Source organism: Pleurodeles waltl, chromosome 12 (assembly GCF_031143425.1).
Source record: "Pleurodeles waltl isolate 20211129_DDA chromosome 12, aPleWal1.hap1.20221129, whole genome shotgun sequence".
Classification (NCBI taxonomy): domain Eukaryota; kingdom Metazoa; phylum Chordata; class Amphibia; order Caudata; family Salamandridae; genus Pleurodeles; species Pleurodeles waltl.
In genome coordinates, this window is record NC_090451.1 from 129,793,514 (window position 1) to 129,812,529 (window position 19,016).

Sequence of the window (19,016 nt, forward strand, 5' to 3'; positions counted from 1 at the left end):
CGTGGCTCCTTGTGATGCCTACATACATCATTTGGCATAATTAGTCCCTCTATTTTTGTTTTGAGAACTAGTGTCCTAATTTTGAGTAAGAAATAGAAATATGCCACTTCACACACCATTTCCTTTAAATGTCCTCCACTATTAATACATGATGTATTTTCTGATTCAAACCAGTGAGTTATACTTTTCCGCCTTCGGTCTTGACATAAACTAGGTTGCTACACCCTTAACTAATCAAGTCTTCCATAGTTGTCGCCACTGTTTTATTTCGCCCATAGATCTTTAACATAATAACGTTTCCACACACTGCTCACCGACACTTCCAAACGCACGGGAACCTTATTCGATGTGGTAGCGTGGCCGAGCGGTCTAAGGCGCTGGATTTAGGCTCCAGTCTCTCTGGAGGCGTGGGTTCGAATCCCACCGCTGCCATTCTTTTTTTTTTTGTATATTTTTTTTTTAAATGAAATATTGTTAGATACAAATGGAGACCGATCGCACATATTTTCTTCTTTTACTGGTTCTAGTTTGTTAAACACATGTCAAAGGTTCGCCTCCCGTCTGTGTAAGTAAGCTATGAAGTAAAACTGAACTTAATACCATACAGTCAGTACCAAAGTTACCCGCACAAGCACACGGCTCCCACTAACAACTGCTAGACGGAGCCTCTATCATCATGGTCAGCCCCTTCCCTCTGACGGGCTTAGAGTTCTTAAATTCTTAAATAGCTGTAAAAAATAAAAATGCCAGAATAGATTGGCAAGTGGCTCCATGTCTTGGCCATTGGCGGGCCCTTTGCATTCTGGGACTTGTATTTTCTCTGAAAATGATGTCATTATTGAATCCCTTCGTGCAGTGTGTGTTGTGTAAAGAGCCATGGCACGTGGCCTCGGAACAGCAGGTTTTCGGAAAGAGAATATGAATTTATTTTACCAAATAAGTAGGGCGAGAAGGAAATAGGAACAAAAATAGATCATAATATAGGTCCACGGGTGTAGTGAAACGGAGAGGGGCGGCAGAAACAAAGGATGTCCGGTGAGAACCATTGTCAGAAGGGCAAAAGGCACAGACCTAACGAAGTGAAGAAGTTGGGACTGGAGAAATATGGCAATAACACGTCATCATTCGTAAGAAGGAAATTTTGATGCAACAGTTTGAGTGCAGAGGATGGAGCGCTGCTTATTTCACACAATAACTTCCCACATTATCATGTCATATTTTCTAAAATAATTGGCAGCAAAATACACTTCGTAGTCGGCAGGATTCGAACCTGCGCGGGGAAACCCCAATGGATTTCAAGTCCATCGCCTTAACCGCTCGGCCACGACTACTTGATGTTTGAGTACCTGCAGCCATGTCGTCAACTTTATGCACAGACTCGTTCCTATTCACCATAGTTGAGTTTCTGTAGCAAAACATCTATGCACCAAACGTGTCAAGCAGGGCCATTGAAATGATGTGGCAGGAGAAGGCCAAATTATGTGACAGGGTTAAGTAAATTATGTGGCGTAATGCAACATATTTTGTGATAGCAATATTTTTTATGTTAAAGTCTCCACATTATGCAGCAGATGATGGATTAAGTGTCAGATGCAGGAAAATCATAATTATGTGGCAATGCAGCAACCGCAAAATTGCATCATTCAAGTGTCCCTGCATATGAGGTATGACAACTTAGTCCTTTGCACCCAGTAATGAGAACTCACAGCAAATATGTGGATTTTGGATCCAAAACCACCGTATGGCTCACTTTGTGCCTTTTCTTTACAGTAAACCTTTTTTCAGAAATGTTTACATCAAACATGAAGGCATACAGGATATAATGAGAGCACCATATCAAGGGCAACAGCTTTATCACTGCAAATGTTTTAACCAATGGTACTTTTATGTCTCATCTACAGAACTGCTGCATGCAATATCAATATTTAAAGTGGTTTTGGGTCAGCCCATTGCATATTCCCTTGGCTTTCTTGTTAGTTTTGTTTGCTTGACTCTTATAATATGGCTTTCGTTCACCTTCTAAGATATGTCCATCCCCTAGAGCATAGTTTTCTTCTTTACCATCCTTTTACTTGGATAACTTCTATACTTCCATGGCTGTTTTGAGCAGGTCATGGCTTTATTGTTCTCTTGCCAATGCGCTGCTTCGCTCCTCACACCTCTTACACCCCACGCTTTCTAAGTTGACCCTCCCTCCGAGCTCACCCATTGTTTCCCCCACCCATGGTATTTTTCGGATTTATTTTTTATTTTTTTATTTTTTGTTGTTCTACCACAATCCTCCCAGCTCACAGGCGCACCTTGACGATCAATGGTATTGAGCACCTCCCCACATCTCCACTCTCCATTGTTGCTCCGCGTCCATCCTCACCCGGATTTAGGTCCCACCAAGAACCAGCTATTAGCCTGGAAACAGCTATTCACTGTCTGTTGCAATAGAGACCTTTTGTGGAAAATACGTGAAATTACAGTCCGCTTTGGGCCACGCCCCTGCTTCCTGGTTAATATGCTCTGCTTGCTTCATATTAATGCTTTCCTTCCTTTTCTTGTTTTTGTCCCTCCACTGGATTGTAGCTTCTTTACTGTATTTTTGATTGGATAACCTGTATCCTTCCAATCAATGGGCTTGTGGTTTAACGCAGTGTCCCTTGTGTGCTGCTTCCCTCACAAACACCAGGCATACCGCATGCTCTGTGTTGCTCCCTCCCACCCAACTAGCTTGTCCCTCCCTGGCCTTTTTGGTTTCTAATTTATTTTCCCACCCAGCCAGCTGGAGCTCCTTTGTAGCTCCCCCACCGCTCTGCTCACTCCCTGCTGTTCCACCTAAGGTTGACTTCTATTATTCACGATGCTCCAGGCCCGTGTCATGGTCTTTTAAAAAAAAGCAATCTTTTTTTTTAATTGGTTGGGGGTGCACGGCAGCTGCAATTTGCAGCCCGGCGACTCCATTCTTAAAAAAGCCATTTGGCGCACTTATATTGTTTATTTACTGCTCCAATATTACCTTCTGACATTTTTGAATGATAGATACAAAAATAAATAAACCAAAACGAAGGCTATGTCATGCATGATGAGCAGGTGTAAACATGCCTTATCATGCTTGGATGTTGTTACAACTTTATACATATGCACGCATGGATGATAATGCATACACGTGGACAATGTAGATTTTCCTATTAATTTATGAAGGAAAGTCTTAATTTTATTAAAGACACGGAGGTGAGTATTATGCATTCTTTTCATGCTTTAATAATATAGCAGCATTCAAGAAACTACACTTCCAAAGAGGCTTAGCAATTTCCTAACCAATGGGAATGAAAAAGTAGGCACAAACAGCACCAATAGCATGACACCAAGGACCATAGAGTACCCTCTTATGAATAAGGAATAAGCATTGGCAATGTTAAAGGTTTGTTAAATGGCTTTCTAAAGTGATTCCTATTGGTGTTGACAATACTTGTTTTTGTGCTGGAACCAGCACTTTTGCTCTCTCATTACAAACGTGATCCTCCAGTTCCAAGAACGCAAAGAGCATCTTGCGAAATACCATGACTGAAGCAGTGTCAAGTCCATGCATTAGTAGTTTGTGGCCCTTGCCTTCTGGTACTTGTAGTCCTGGTTATACAATTATATTTACAGGACTACACATTACAGCATGCAGAGAAAACAAAATGGACTGGATAAGAAACTCAAAGATGGACCTTAGACCAGTGCTGGACTGGACTTTTTGGCAGTCTGTTGCTCTGGAAGTGTCAGAAGGGCAAGCATGAAAGAATCTGTATGTGGGGCATTTTTTTTGTTCTGTGGCCTGTGACAGGATCAAAAAATGACCCACATGCTTGCCCTTTCAGGATAGCTCATCTGGCAGTCCTATGGTGATCTGATGGTTCCAAGTCTCCGGAAAACCACTTTTCTATACAGTGACTGCTTTTACATATCAGGGCACACCGTACTAGTCTTGGTTCATTTTAATTGAAGTAAACAACAAAGTGATGGGTGGAATGTTCGCATTAACCTCAGCAATGGTAGTTACTTGTCTGCACCCTGGTCTGTCATATTTTTGCTCACCATGCACCCTAGATTAGGCCAAGCCATATGCAAATCAGCCTTGGTCTTGCTCCAACGGGAACAATTCAGTCAGCACTTCGAAGCCAGTTCCTTTTTTAACCAGAACACGTGCAAACCAAGACTAGTTTCAGACTAATTAAGCCTCAAAAGGCAGGTGCAGTTTTTGTTCCAGTGACACAGTGAGCCCAAGAACCACGTCTGGGCATACCCGTTGTACTTACTGTGTCACACTGAAGTAAAACAAAATGTGATGGGCGGAATGCTTGAAATAATCTCAGCTGCTGGTAATTATTCGGGGTTGCAAGCTAGTCCATCGTTTTTTACCCACCATGTCACCTCAGATTAGACTCAACCGTTTGCAAATCAGCTTCGGTCCCCCTCCAATAGGTAGATTCCAGCCTGAACTGCTATAATAGGAACACTGCAGCCTGAACTGACAAGCAACCCAAGACTGGTTTCATCCTATTTGGGCCACTGTGTTCTGGTGCTGCTTATATCCGTAGCCACAGTAAGTACAGCACCCACGTCTGACGTACTCGTCGCACTTAGGACATTGCACTGACATAAACAAAAAAGTGTGGGTTGCTTGTTTTCTGGTTTAGGAATGGGCCTAGCCTGGCCATTTAGGCTCAACTCTTTCTATTGGGGTAGTACCAAGGCTGATTTGTATGTGGTTGGGTCTAATCTGCAGAGGCTTGGTGGGCAAAAAACATACAGTAAATTGGAATACTACCCTGAGCGATTGCCAGGGAATAGACTACTTGCAAACATGCCTTCATCACATTTCACATGTTTGTAATTTCGTCCAATTGGAGTAGCAAACCTGCTAACAATAACACATATAAACCAAGTTGTGGAACAAAAAAAGTGGAGTGCCAGTTAAATGAACCCTCGGGTCACCTGTGGCAGTGCCTTGAGACCACTGTGACTGACAATGCGCCTCACAGGAGCAGGGACCAACACACACAGGTCAACATTTTAGAAGGGAAAAGTGGGAGATTAAAAAAAAAAATTATCGGGAGAATAGATTTCCTCTATTGATTTCTACTAAAGCGGAGGCAGTTTCGGGGGCAGCTAAAAGAAATCTATTTTTGGCTTTAAAAATCGGGAGTTTCCCGATCGAATCGGGACAATTGGCGTGTTGGAATACAATGAAACTCGACAGCAAAAGATATTGTTGTTGGGGTTCTATCTACCACCTCAAGCACAGCTTCCATGGCCAACTTTACAGATAACCACCCCGCCACCCCACAGCTACTCAGTCACAGAAACAAAACCCTTCTTTTCTATGGACTATTTCAGCGTTTTACAAATGTGTGCACAACAATCATTGGTATTTTCTCCAGGGGACAGTGTAGGAGAGTTGTCTTCAAGCATTGGGGAAGTGCACTTAAAAATTAGGTGTATTTACAAACTTTTGTGTTTGTTCTCTTTCTTTAAAAAATATTCTCTCTATGTGGAAATCTCCACCCCTATACAACTCCTCTGTACACAGAAGTAAGCTGTTGCAATACTCAAGACGCGGTGGCCGTGTGGTTAAGGCGATGGATTGCTAGTCCATTATGCTTTGCATGCGTGGGTTCGAATCCCACCTTCGTCGGTTATTATAACATATTTTGTCAAACCTTTAATGGGTGAAAGATCCTTAGTCCGTAGACTAAGCAAGTTATTCGTTTGCGGAAAATGGAAACGGTATGATTGTTATTAAAAGGCCCCTGCGTTCAATTACAAACTAGTATCGGTTAATTGTTACCTTCGGAAACAGCCAGGAATTGCAGATCTGTAGCTGAGCTGGATATACTCTGTAGACCTGAGAGCCAACCCTTTTCGAATATGAGGTTGTGCTTCTCTAAATTTAATTGGCATAAAAAAATCCACAGGCCATGTCAGCACTAGAGTGAAGCCCTTTATAGAATGCTAACACAACGCCAATCGCAGCAGAGTGGCGCAGCGGAAGCGTGCTGGGCCCATAACCCAGAGGTCAATGGATCGAAATCGTCCTCTGCGAGTTGTTACTTTTCCCCCTTCTGATCTGTTTGTATTTCATGGCTTTTCTGGCTGATTATAATTTAACTGATGTTGGTTTATGGCAAATTCTTGAAGTGTTTTTTGGTTCAAGCGGAACGTTATTTTCAAATGTTTAAACATATGAACTAATGGATCTACGCGTGAAGAGTGACAGGACATTTGCAGAATATGCTTTTATATTGATTCGTGCCTTGTGTAACAGCAGTTTTCAGGCAACAATAAAAATGTCAAGATCACACTGGTGAGTAACGTTCCTGCTAGAGAGAGACTGGAGTTTTGTTTAGTGGCAGTTTTGAGTCCTCATAAAGTAACAGGAGAGTTAATGCACCTGCTGCAAAGAAGGTGTGCCTTGCAGATCGCAGGACTATTCATGTGGATAGCTCAGTGTGTTACTGTGTTTGTAACAGAGATCCTTTTGTTACTTGCAGTTCCTATGTTACAATTGAGACTTTCCTAGCCTTGGTGTTAGAAAAGCTAGATTTTGTTAAAGACACGGAGGTGAGTATTATCCCTTACTTTTCTTACTTTATTAAATAGCAGCCATGAACTACAAATCCCAGAAACCCTTTGAAAAAACGACAAAAGGGCATCACAATAGGACTGACCAATCCCATGACGAGCCCCCTCGTAACAATCTTGACTTAGAGCACCAATTCCTCTTTTCTTGTCAAAGTCAGTCCGAAGTTGAATCCGAGAGGAACCACAAAACCACATATAAAGTCATGATAGCAGAGAGGAAATCCTTGCAGAGATCCATGAAGAACTGAGAGGAACCAACTAGAGAGTAAGAACTTCCACACAAAGTTTCCAGACCAGGAGAAACTGGGAGCAGATCAACCGGAAGCGGTGGCATTGGTTGCAGACGTGGCCACTGTGGAAAAGAACAGGGAGGGTTAAAGAAATGTGATGGGATAATACTTGCCTCCTGTGTCTTTAATAAAATCTAACCTTTCTGACACCAGGGCTAGGAAAATCTAAATTGTATTACAAGACCAAAGGCTCATGTTATGCTTGTTTAAAGCAATGAAATAACAGTGTCCAGTGGATAATCAACAGGCTTACAATAAAAGGATCTAAACATACTAACGTTTGACCAATCTGCAGATCTGAGGATATCTTGTAAACTAGCCCCTGCCCAAAAGGCCCGAGAAGCTTAGCTCCTCTCACCGAATGAGCACCATAAGACAGGGTAGAAACACCAGCCAAGGACATGAGCCATTTCACCCAACGAGCCAAGGTGGGAGTTGAGACAGGTTTGTGTGGCTTATAGCGTGTCCCTTTATGTCTACTTCATACACTCTGGGACTCGTTTTAGGCCAATGAATCTTTCGACCCTGATTGAAGACACCTTAGGACGAGATAGCTAATCAACATGTCAGTCAATATGTCAATAACGTCATCAATATTTATCATAACAAGACAATTCACTTTAGTCAAAGACATTTAATAAGATTCCGGACACCACCATGACCTTTCAGTCATGAATAATCACACCAGTTCAGTACGTTTTGTGATATTTATTCCCTATTGATTAAAATTCTACTAGCAAGTTTATTAATCTCAAAACCGAGAAGCACAATAGCATGGTCACGATATGGCAACTCTGATAAGACTTCATCAAAGCAAGCCTCACGAATATTAGAACAAAACATGGCATCATCATAAATCAATCTCAGCAGAACAATGTTAGCGCATTGTTCAACAAAGTATGGATTCAGTCACTTGTCTACTTGAGTCTGATCAGTGAACCCCTGAACTAGCCTCGAATTAGCACTGGCATGTTGGGCTTCATGCAAAACAATTTAGCAACATCAATTTGGAAAACCTCTAAGTATGGTCTCTGTCAAAAGAAGCAGTTGGTACCTAGAAAGGAAAAGCAAACAGACAATCACAATTTCATTGTCATATAGTTACCCTCTGTATTGGGTCAGCATACAGATTCTGTCTTCGTCCACAGGACATCAGTTGATTCACCATCAGTCAGGAACTCAGCTCAGGTAAGAAGGGTAAAAGGGTACTTCCCTCATAAGGAGGTAAAGTATAAACGGGCAATATAAGGGCAAGGTTGGTTATAAGAACCAAACAGCAAAGTCTCTATGCAGAGTGACAAAGTGTCTGGGTCATAGCAACTCGCAACAGCATCTCCCCCTCCTGTATCTCCTAGTCTCTCCGTTCTAAACTACTTCCTTGTGTCATAGGTTTTCATCCCTTTTCCATTGTACAGTTCCCTAAATTTTAATTGGTTGGGGTTGGTACCCCACCATCCCTCTCCAATAGAGTTTCAATTAGCTCATCAAATTTATCACCCCATAACAGTTCTCACGTAGTTTATTGGTCCTTATGATTGACATCTTCAGCGGGTAGAATGACCGGTATGATTTCATCCTCTCGTGGTCCTTTGCACATCTTCATTCAGTGGTTCTATCGTCTGTACCGGTTCAGGCGACCTTGTACCTGGAATTAGTCTACACTGTTGCATTCAGCTAAATTGTTTCTTCAAGCAAATCGAATTTCATGAGAACTGATCTTCTACAGTTACCTTCATCTTCTAGCTTTTGGAAAACAAGAGTTCATGTCCTTCAGCAAGTCAGCACACTGCACGTTAGAAAAACACATTTAATATGAGAGCCAGGCAGCTAGGCCTCGACTCATGCAAACTAAGGCTTAATGATTTATTAGCAGAACCTAAGCATATAACCTTTAAGAATTAGTGTAAAACTATACTTTAACATAATATGTCATCATTATTAGTCATTTTCATTAGACCCCGTACATATTGACGGCCACTCCCCTTGGACACATTTCAAGCATGCGTTTTAGCAAAATACATTCTTACATTTTCTATGCAGCATTATTATGCATTAGTTCATAAACATTTCATATTAATATTGAGTATATAAGCTACGCTCTCTCATGGCTTTTGAAAGGAAATAAGCAATTAAGACGAGGAGGGAATCATGAGATCTGCACTTCGAGAAACGTAAGTTTTCAAACAATTACCTAAACACAATTTAGGTTGTGAAGGAAAAAGGGATAAAGGACAGAAGACAAATTAGTCTTGGTACGTCTAAGCACTTGGAAATAAACACCTTATGCAGAAAAATGAAAGGAGGAAACATCAAGGGCTTTAACATCTGAAACACGTTTGATAGAGACTAAACACAGGAGCATAGTCAATTTAGCAGACAAATGTTTCATGGATAAATCAGCATTATCCGACCATGAGAAAAGTAATCGAAGAACGGAGTCAACATCCCACATGACATTGTATTTTGGGGTAGGAGTTTTAGCAAAAAGTACTCCCTTTAAAAGTTGGCAAACCAATGGGTGTTCCCCAACCGGTCTTCCATCCACCCAGATATGCTCTGAAGAGATTGCAGATCGATAAGTATTCACCATACAGTACGCTTTACCTTGAGAAGCTAGGGAAGCCAAAAAATGTACCACTAAGGTAACATCTGCTGAAACAGGATCGGAATTCCAGTCCACACACCAGCTACATCACACTGACGAAGCAGAGCGGTAGACTCTTGAAGTACCCGGAGCCCAGGATTGTTGAATGAACTGGACAGCCTCCTCCGAAATTCCTGGGGTTCTCCAGGAAGCCCCGAAATTCTCCACACTATGAGATGAAGTGAGTCCTCTAGAATGAGATTGTAGGATTGGCCCTGAGGGTTCACGAGAAGTTCAGGAAACGGAGGTATCAGTACTGGAAGGTCTGAGGAAAGTTCCAAGAGGGTTGGATACCAAGACTGAGATTGCCAGAATGGAGTGATAAGAACTAGGGAAGAATGTTGTCTGCGGGCCTGCGCTAGAACTTGAGCAATAAACAGGAAGGGAGAAAAGGCGCACAGGAGAGAGAGAGGCCATACTTGTAGGAAAGCGTCCGTGGCTAAAGCTAACAGATCTGGTTTACAACCTGAAGAAGGCAGGAAGTTGAGAGTTGATCCTTGAAGCAAAGAGGTCTATAGACATAGCTCCGAAGAGTGAAGACAGGAGCTTGAATATGGAAAGGTGACAATGGCAATCGCTTGAGTCATGGGTATGTATGGAAAACCAATCTGCCACTACATTCAGCTTGCCTGGGAGGTATTCTGCCTTGACCGAAATATTTCTGGGGAGATAAAACTCCCACAAACTCTTGTCCAGAAGGGCCACAGGTTTGGATCTAGTTCCGCCTAACTGGTTCATGTACCTGACTGCAGACAGATTGTCCATTCTCAGAAGACTTGAACACTTTACGCTGGTGTGACCCCCTGACCTGTTTCTGGCCAGAAGTCCACTTGACTCCACCAGCCGCCTCCGTGCCCCTGATCCCCGTCTGCCGCCAGGATTCGAGATCGAGGCCCTCCACCACCCGCAGGCACCCGCCTGTGCCTCATCCCTGGTGCCTAGTGGTAGGCTTACTGTGTCGTTGTGCTCTACCGTTGCATTTAGCTTTTTTTGTTGTTTAGAATTGTTATTTGGTTTACTGTACTGTTTTGAATTGCCTTTGAGCCTTTGTTTTTGCCTGTTTCATTTTCTGTGCCTGTTTTCAGAGCCCGCCCAGCTCTCGCCGGTCTACCAGCCCCTGCCGCTGCGTCCCCTGCATCCCCGCCCCCCTCGCTCACCCATTGGTCCCTTGCCTCCCGCCTCCCAGCTGCTCCTCCCTCCCACCCCCAACTTAATGGCGCCGCTGCGCGGAGCCACGTGTGACCCCCTGACCTGTTTCTGGCCAGGAGCCCACTTGGCTCCACCAGCCGCCTCCGTGCCCCTGATCCCCGTCTGCCACCAGGATTCGAGATCGAGGCCTTCCACCATCCGCAGGCACCTGCCTGCGCCTCATCCCTGGTGCCTAGTGGTAGGCTTACTGTGTTGTTGTGCTCTACCGTTGCATTTAGCTTTTTTCATTGTTTAGAATTGTTATTTGGTTTACTGTGCCGTTTTGAATTGCCTTTGTGCCTTTGTTTTTGCCTGTTTCATTTTCTGTGCCTGTTTTCAGAGCCCGCTTGGCTCAGCCGGCTCTCGCCGGTCTCCCAGCCCCTGCCGCTGCGTCCCCTGCGGCCTGCCCCCCTCGCGCACCCATTGGTCCCTTGCCTCCCGCCTCCCAGCTGCTCCTCCCTCCCACCTTCCCCTCTTAATGGCGGGCGCTGCGTGGCTGTGCAGCCGACACGCGCAGTGGGTGCGCCGCTGGCGCGCCAGTAGCAAGCCCGTCTGCGCCTGTCCGCGCCTGGACCGCACCCAGCGCCGGTCCCCCTGGCCCTCAAAACCCGACCCCCAAGACAGCACTACTCCGCCACCACGCTACATGCCCTCAACCCAGGTATGCACCCAGCCTGCGCCCAAGCGACCCCAAGCACACACATGGACCCTTTACATTCTAGGCATGCCGGTTCTCCAGCACCCCCACAAAAACACCCACATGCTCCACGCCAACCCCAACACGCCCCACAACAACACTAGCACGTTTTACAACAACACTAACGCAACCCACAACAACACTAACATGCCCCACAACAACACTAACATGCCCCACAACAACACTAACGCGCCCCACAACAACAACAGCCCCTGCAACCACCTTAACTGCATACTTCTAAACACCTGCTCCGTACACAAGAATGCCATAAAGCTCTGGGATCTGATCACAACACAATCCCCAGACATTGCCTTCCTCACGGAAACTTGAATGAATCCCTCATCTGAGCCCGACATAGCCATTGCCATCCCAGAAGGCTACAAAATCTATCGTAGAGACCGTCTGAACAAACCGGAAAGTGGCATTGCCATTGTACATAAAAACACCATAAAGATCACCACCAACACACATGACACCTTAGACAGCGTAGAACACCTACACTTCTTATTTCACATAAACGCCAACACCACCCTCAGGGGAACATTCATATACAGGCCACTAGGACCTCGCCCCCCTTCTGTGATGCCATCGCTGATACCATCAGCCCCCACGCCCTCACCTCCACAGACTACATCCTCCTTCATCAGGACTTTATGATTGTATGTATGTATGTTGTATATTTGAATTTAAGATTTCCATTCCTATGTTTGCTATGTTAATGGAGAGTAAACCACGTTATACTCATAGTATTGCTTCCCTGTGTGTTACTCTCTGTATCTAGCTCAGGGACCCTGTTTAGATACGAGGATTTACATCCTCCTTGGTGACATTAACTTTCACCTGGAGAACCACCACGACCACAACTCCACATCCCTACTAGACAACCTCACAAACCTAGGACTCAAACAACTAGTCACCTCACCCACCCACTCAGTAGGACACACGCTAGATGCGATTTTTATCTCCAGCAACCACATAACCTTCACACACACCACAGAACTCCACTGGACCGCCCACCACTGCATCTACTTCTCCTTCTCGAAACCCACCACCATCAACACACCACACCCTACCGCATGTGGGACAAGACCCCCACAGAACACCTGAACGCCCAGCTCGCACATAAACCCCCTACACCAACAACCCCAACATTGATGCCCATAACCTCACACAATGGATTACAACTTGCGCTGACTCACTCGCCCCTCTGAGAAGAAACATCACCACCCGCAACATCAGGAACGCGCCCTGGTTCACCACTGGCCTCCAAGCGTGAATGCCGCAAAACCGAGAAAGCTTGGCGCCAGGAACCCTCAATGACCAACTTCTCCACCCTCAAAACCACCATACGCAAACATCACCAACTCATATGGACCACCAAAAGGGCTTACTACAAGGAACGCATAGACAGTAACTCACATAACAGCAAGGAACTCTTTACCATCATCAAAGAGCTCACCAAACCGAAATCCTGCAACATCGACCCCACTCACACAAAAAACCTCTGCAACTCCCTCTTCAACCACTTCTACCTCAAACTTTTAGACATATACAACAGCTTCACACCACCAGCACCCACCATCTCCACCACCGACACGACCAACAGCACCTCCCCCCCCTCCCCAACCAACTACCCACCTGGGCCCCTACCAACGACGAAGAAACCGAAAAAAACATGAATTCCATCCACTCAGGCTCCGCCTCGGATCCCCGCCCCCACCACATCTTCAACAAGGCCAGCCGAACCATCACTCCCAAGCTTCGTGCCGTAATCAACAGCTCCTTCAACGCCGCCACCTTCCCAGACTCCTGGAAGCACGCAGAAGTAACCACACTCCTAAAAAAAACCAAAGCAGACCCTGATGACCTCACAAACTACTGCCTCATTTCTCTTCTGCCCTTCCCCCGCCAAGGTCGCTGAGAAGTTAGTGAACCTGTCTCACTTCCCAGAGGAAAACAATGCACTCAACGCCTCCCAGTCTGGATTCAGCAAGAACCAGAGCACTGAGACCACCCTCATCGCCTACACGGACGACATCAGAACCAGAGTCGACAAGGGCGAGACCATTGCACTCATCCTCCTGGACCTCTCCGCAGCCTTCGACACTGTCTGCCAGCAAATACACCATACACGGCTCTACGACGTAGGAATCTGACACAAGGCCCTGGACTGGCTCGCCTCTTCCTCGCCGAAAGAACCCAGAAAGTTTGCCTCTCTCCCTTCCAGTCCCCAGCAACCAAGATCATCTGCGGAGTTCTCCAAGGGTCCTCCCTCAGCCCTTCCCTTTTCAACATTTACATGGCCCCGCTCGCCAACATCCTCCGCCCACACGGAATCACCATCATATCCTATGCAGATGACACCCAGCTCGTCATCTCCCTCACCAGGAACCCCACCACCGCCAAGATCAACCTCCACGCCGGACTCCTAGACACCGGCAAATGGATGACAGCAAGCCACCACAAACCAAACTCCAACAAAACCGAAATCATCCTCTTCGGTCCAAACAAAACAATATTGGATGACTCCTGGTGGCCCACCGCCCTAGGATCACCCCTAACACCAGCCACCCACGCATGCAACCTCGGCGTCATCTTAGATTCTTCTCTCTCCATGACCCAGCAAATCAACTCTATCACCTCCTCCTGTTTCAACACCCTCCACATACTTCAAAAAACCTTCAAATGGATACCCATAGAAACAAGAAAGACCATGCACTCATCAGCAGCAGACTAGACTACGGAAACACCCTCTACACTGGCACCACTGTCAAGGTTCTGCAGAAACTCCAGAGGATCCAGAACGCAGCTGCACGCCTCATCCTGAACCTCCCATGCCATGAACATATTTCCGCCCACCTTAGATCCCTTTATTGGCTTCCTATCAACAAAAGGATCATGTTCAAAGTCCTCATCCACACACACAAATCCCTCCACAACACTGGACCAGCCTACCTCAACGAAAGAGTGAAATTCCACCCCCCCACTCATCACCTCTGCTCTGCCGACGTCGCCCTCGCCACAGTCTCCCGCATCCAACACACCACCTCCGGAGGCAGATCCTTCTCCTACCTCGCCCCCAAAACCTGGAACTCCCTCCCCACCAACCTTCGCAAGAACCAGGACCTCCTGACCTTCAGAAAACACCTCAAGACATGGCTTTTTGAACAGTAAAACTGCATTCCCCCCTATTTCTGCTCCCTCCCAGTGCCTTGAGACCATTACGGGTGAGTAGCGCGCTCTATACATTTTTTGATTGATTGATTGATTGACCCTGTCTTTTGTAAAGGTTTGGATGGCAAAGGAACCTGCAAGCATCTCTAAACAGTTGATGTGCACTGAGGACTCCTAAACGGACCAAGGACCCCCAGTTGAGAGTAACCACATCTTGAGCCCCAGCCTGTTAGACTTGCATCTGACTCTAAGATAAGATCTGGGGCGGCAGAGAAAAGTGTTCTCCCATTCCAGGTGTCTAAATGACTCATCCACCATGAGAGTTCTTCCCTGGACTCTGAATCTAGAATGACCGGATCTGAGTAGGCCAGGCCTTTGCGATGATGATGGATTTTCAACCTCTGGAGAGCCCTGTAATGAAGAGGGCCGGGAAAGATGGCCTGAATGGAGGAAGAAAGAAGGCCTACCAGATGTGCTAGGGATCTGAGGGAACAGCAAGGGAGAGTTAAGGCGTGAGGAATCACTTTCTTTATCAAAGACACCTTGTGTTGAGGAAATTGAAGTACTGACTCCACAGTGTTGACTATGAAACCGAGAAACTTGACAGGAGATCCAGACAAAGATTTAATTGAGCTATAAGGGAAGACTTGTCCTGTGCCATAAGGAAGTTGTCGAGATAGAACTTATCCCTTGACCACTGAGGAAGGCCATGTGACCGGGTTGGTTTAATGAGGACACACAGACAGAGGATTGCTGGTTCAGGTGAGTTTTATTTTTCTTTTGCTCTTGGTGCATAAGGTGAGTATTGGATGGTATCCCACTCGGTTCTTGATAACCGCTACGGTTCAGTTCTCCTTTCCGTCTCTTTTTTCCTCCAGGGCTCCCGAGAGGCACATGGGAGAAAACACAAGGTAAAGAACCGGTAAAATGCTTACCTATTTTATCTCGTTTCTCCCTCTTTCTGTCTTCCTTTGTCCCTTTTTGTCTGTCTTCCTCTTCCTTTCCCTGCTTCCTTGGGGATTTTGTTTTCTTTCTTTCCCGCCCTTCTTTCCCCTGTTTTCCTTTCTTCTTTTCTGGTTGCCTGTTTTCTGCTTTACCCTTCTGTATCCTCACTCATTTTCCCAGTCTTCCTGTGCTTCTGTTATGACTTTTCCTGTACTGCCCTGGGTGATCTTCGTGATTACATTTCTCTGGTCCCTATTGTTGTTTGGTTTTTCCTTTCTGTTAGCCTTCTTTTAAGTGGCCTCTGCCTCTCTTTATGTTTGTTTGTGTCCCTTACTCTGGGTACTACCCGTTCTGTGGCTTGGGTTTACCACTTTTCTCCCTTCTTTCTTTTCCCCCTCCTCCTCCCTCTAGTCCTCCCTACAGTCTGCCCAGCACCCTCCTCCCAGCCCCCCTTGTCTTCCCTGATCCCGCAAAGAGGACGCAACTGGAGTGGCCACGCTTCTCCTGAAGCGTGGCTGGGAAATCCACAGAGTGCCTCCCATGCTGCCGACAACACCTGGGACTTCTCCGGGCCGCTTTCCTCTCACACCTCAACTCCTTTAGTCTCTCGTTCATTCTGCTGTTGCTCCTCACGTCCTCTGTCGACACCACTCCTCTCGCCGGCTCCTCTTTCTCCTCCTTCCCCTGATGCCCGCACTATCCATTGTTTAAATGGATGGAAAGCGTGCCGGTTCTGTCGCTCCTCATCTGACCCCAGAAGTTGAAGGGGATTGGCTCCCTATCCATCTCCTTCCGGGTCAGAAGAGTCAGTGTCAGCACAGGCCGCAGCATTGAACGGGACTGATGTCACTAGCCCGTCACAGGCCACTACTGGTTTGAGGATCTTGGTGAAACACCAAGGGGCTGATGAAAGGCTGAAGGGAAGTTTTGAACTGGAAGAAAGAAGTCCCCCACTGGAATTGAAGAAACTTTCTGAAGGAGGGATGAATAGGCACTGAAAGATAGGCGTCTTGAAGGTCTATTCGGACCAGTCAATCGTTGTGAAGAAGGAGATCATCTTGAAATTATGGTATACTACGAAATTGTTGAAATCTTTGAGATTGTAACCGGGCGATGCTTTTTGTTCTTCTTCTGAACTAGAAAAATGGTACTGAGAAACCCAGAGGGGTCGCATATGACTTCTTGAATGGCCTGTTTTGTTAGTAAGGATTGTACTTCATCGTGAACCATACAAAATTGGTCTTGGGGAAAAAAGAAGAGGATGAGGCAGATGGGACTAACAAGGTACCTGGTACAACTCTATGCAATAGCCTTGAACCGTCTGGATTACCCAAGGATCTGAGGTTATAGAAAGCCAAGAGTTTAAACACAAGCCCAGTCTGCCTCCTACTGGAGGAAGGCCAGAACTGGAAGTTCTTACCTGCAAGCTGGTCTCCTTTGGATCTGTATCCCCTGTCACGGCCTCCGCAGAACTGGTAGGGACAGAATTGGGGCTTGTACCCCTGGTAGAAGTCTTGTTGGTTGCTTTGGATGGAGGAGGCTCTGCCGAGGGATTGCCCTCTTGAAGAATAACGGCCAGCAAATCAACCCCTTTGTTTGCCGGCCCTTCCAAAAACACGTTGGGGAATAAATCCTTTTCATCGACAAATGTGCCTTGTCCAACGAAGCAAATGCGAAGACATATCTGCTCATTTCCTTTATAAAGGAATCACCAAAGAGAAAGCCATCCGCATTGGGACCTTCCTCTTTGGATGCCAAAGAACTGAGTTTGGGATCAATTCTGAGCAGAAGACTTTTGCGCCGCTCCTGGGAAATATAGGCATTGGCATTGCTTAACATGCATATCACTCTTTGAGCCCCATTTGGAAGTACCTCAGGATCCACCAGAGTGCCTTCCGTCTTTGCCCCCTCGGCCAAATCAAAAATCCTAGTCAGAGGTTCAACTAAGTCCGATAGTCTGTCCTGGCTATTTGACCAGGCTCGACCAACCCCTTTCTTGGGATCTTTCCCAAATTTAGTAAAAAACAATAACATATTGGGATAAATAGAGGGGGTATCAACCACCTTAAAGGGAAGGGAAAGTCTAGGACGTTCGGACTTCAATTTGTTTCTAGACGCTTTATCAAGCACATGCCTCAAATAAAAGGAGATGTAGTCCAAAACATGATCGGAAGGAAACCATTCCGACAAATTTGTACTTCAAACACTCTGAAAATATGCTGCCTACTATTATGGATTATGTGATTCCTACACCTTGTATTACTCATTGTTTAATGTGTAATTTCCTCCAGACTGATTTAAGCAAGTATGATTCATTGTCTCTGTGTAGTTTATGTGTAATGGTAAGCACTCTAACAACCTGCACTGGCATGAAAAGCCCTAGAAAAGAAATGAAATGCATTTGCGAGAGGGGATATTGAGACATCAGGGGCACTGTTGTAGGGGGAGGGGGTTGCCGCAAAAAAGATTCTCACCGGGCGTCACCAGTGCTAAAGCTGTCTCTGATACAGGGCTTACTACCATGGATGAGATGCTAAATTGCATTGCTGATGGATAGCACGCTAGTCCATGTAAGCACTGTTCTGTGCCCCTGAATTCCGGAGCATACATGCGCTGGTTGCGCAGGGTCAGTGCTGCAGTGTAAAGAAAACCCACTAAAGCTGTGTTACTGTGCTATACTGCCTTTCCCTTGGGAAAACAGATACACTTATTAACTCCGGTTAACCTGTCACGGTCACAACCAAAACGCAATCATGTGACTGGGTATTGCAAACAAAGTCTCCTGCTGGGAAGGTGGCAGTGGGTCAGTCCAAAACAAATCAAACAGACAACATAACACCCCTCCTACAATTAAGAGGAAAACAAAACTGGGAGAGAAAAGGGAACGAGAGAGAGAGAAAGAATGAGAGAGATGAGACGGACCGCTGTGATCTCTTCAACTCTCAGTCCTGGATGAAGTCTCTGAGGCGAGACGCCTGGGTTGGGGTGGAGGTGGTACCTCAGATTTTGTGATTGCAGTCTCTGACTGATTTCGGGCAGGGACATGGGGCCCTCAGATTCGGTTATTGAAAGGCCTCAGGGCAGGCCATGTGGAAAGTTCATGTGGCTGTCAGTGGCAAAGTCTGTACTGTCGTCAGGGCAGGATCCCCTGGGTTTCTTTGTGTGGGTCACTGTCTCCATCACTGGCATGTTCCACCTCACCAGACATTGTCAGATCCTCTTGAGTAGGATGACAGGCTGGCAGGCTGGCAGGAAATGATTGGTCTGAGCCACATTCCTTGTGGCTGTCTCAGTACCTTTCACAGCAGTGACCATAGTGCCCTTCTTTCTTATTATTCTCCATGGTCTGGACTCAAAAGGCAAATAGAACTTATGCCCCAGGTATCGATCTATTACGAGCACCAGATCTCTGGTCCGCAGATGTCATGTCGGGACCTCATCTTGAGAGACATCTTGTCATTCT

The 19,016-nt window shown here is 45.9% G+C and overlaps 1 long non-coding RNA gene and 3 other non-coding genes across 4 annotated transcripts in view; 2 read left to right on the top strand and 2 right to left on the bottom strand.

Moving 5' to 3' along the window:
• Positions 1-350: 350 nt before the first annotated feature.
• On the top strand, positions 351-432 carry TRNAL-UAG (transfer RNA leucine (anticodon UAG)). The gene has a single exon. It is a non-coding gene; the product is annotated as a tRNA-Leu (tRNA).
• Positions 433-1,249: 817 nt separating this feature from the next.
• Positions 1,250-1,331, bottom strand: TRNAS-UGA (transfer RNA serine (anticodon UGA)). Its single transcript has one exon. It is a non-coding gene; the product is annotated as a tRNA-Ser (tRNA).
• A 4,255-nt stretch (positions 1,332-5,586) lies between these two features.
• TRNAS-GCU (transfer RNA serine (anticodon GCU)) lies at positions 5,587-5,668 on the top strand. Its single transcript has one exon. It is a non-coding gene; the product is annotated as a tRNA-Ser (tRNA).
• Positions 5,669-6,643: 975 nt separating this feature from the next.
• Positions 6,644-19,016, bottom strand: part of LOC138267384 (uncharacterized) — a 115,793-nt gene continuing 103,420 nt past the window's right edge. The window contains exon 4 of the long non-coding RNA XR_011199787.1: positions 6,644-6,967. This is a non-coding gene — a long non-coding RNA (uncharacterized lncRNA). The remainder of the gene's footprint in view (positions 6,968-19,016) is intronic.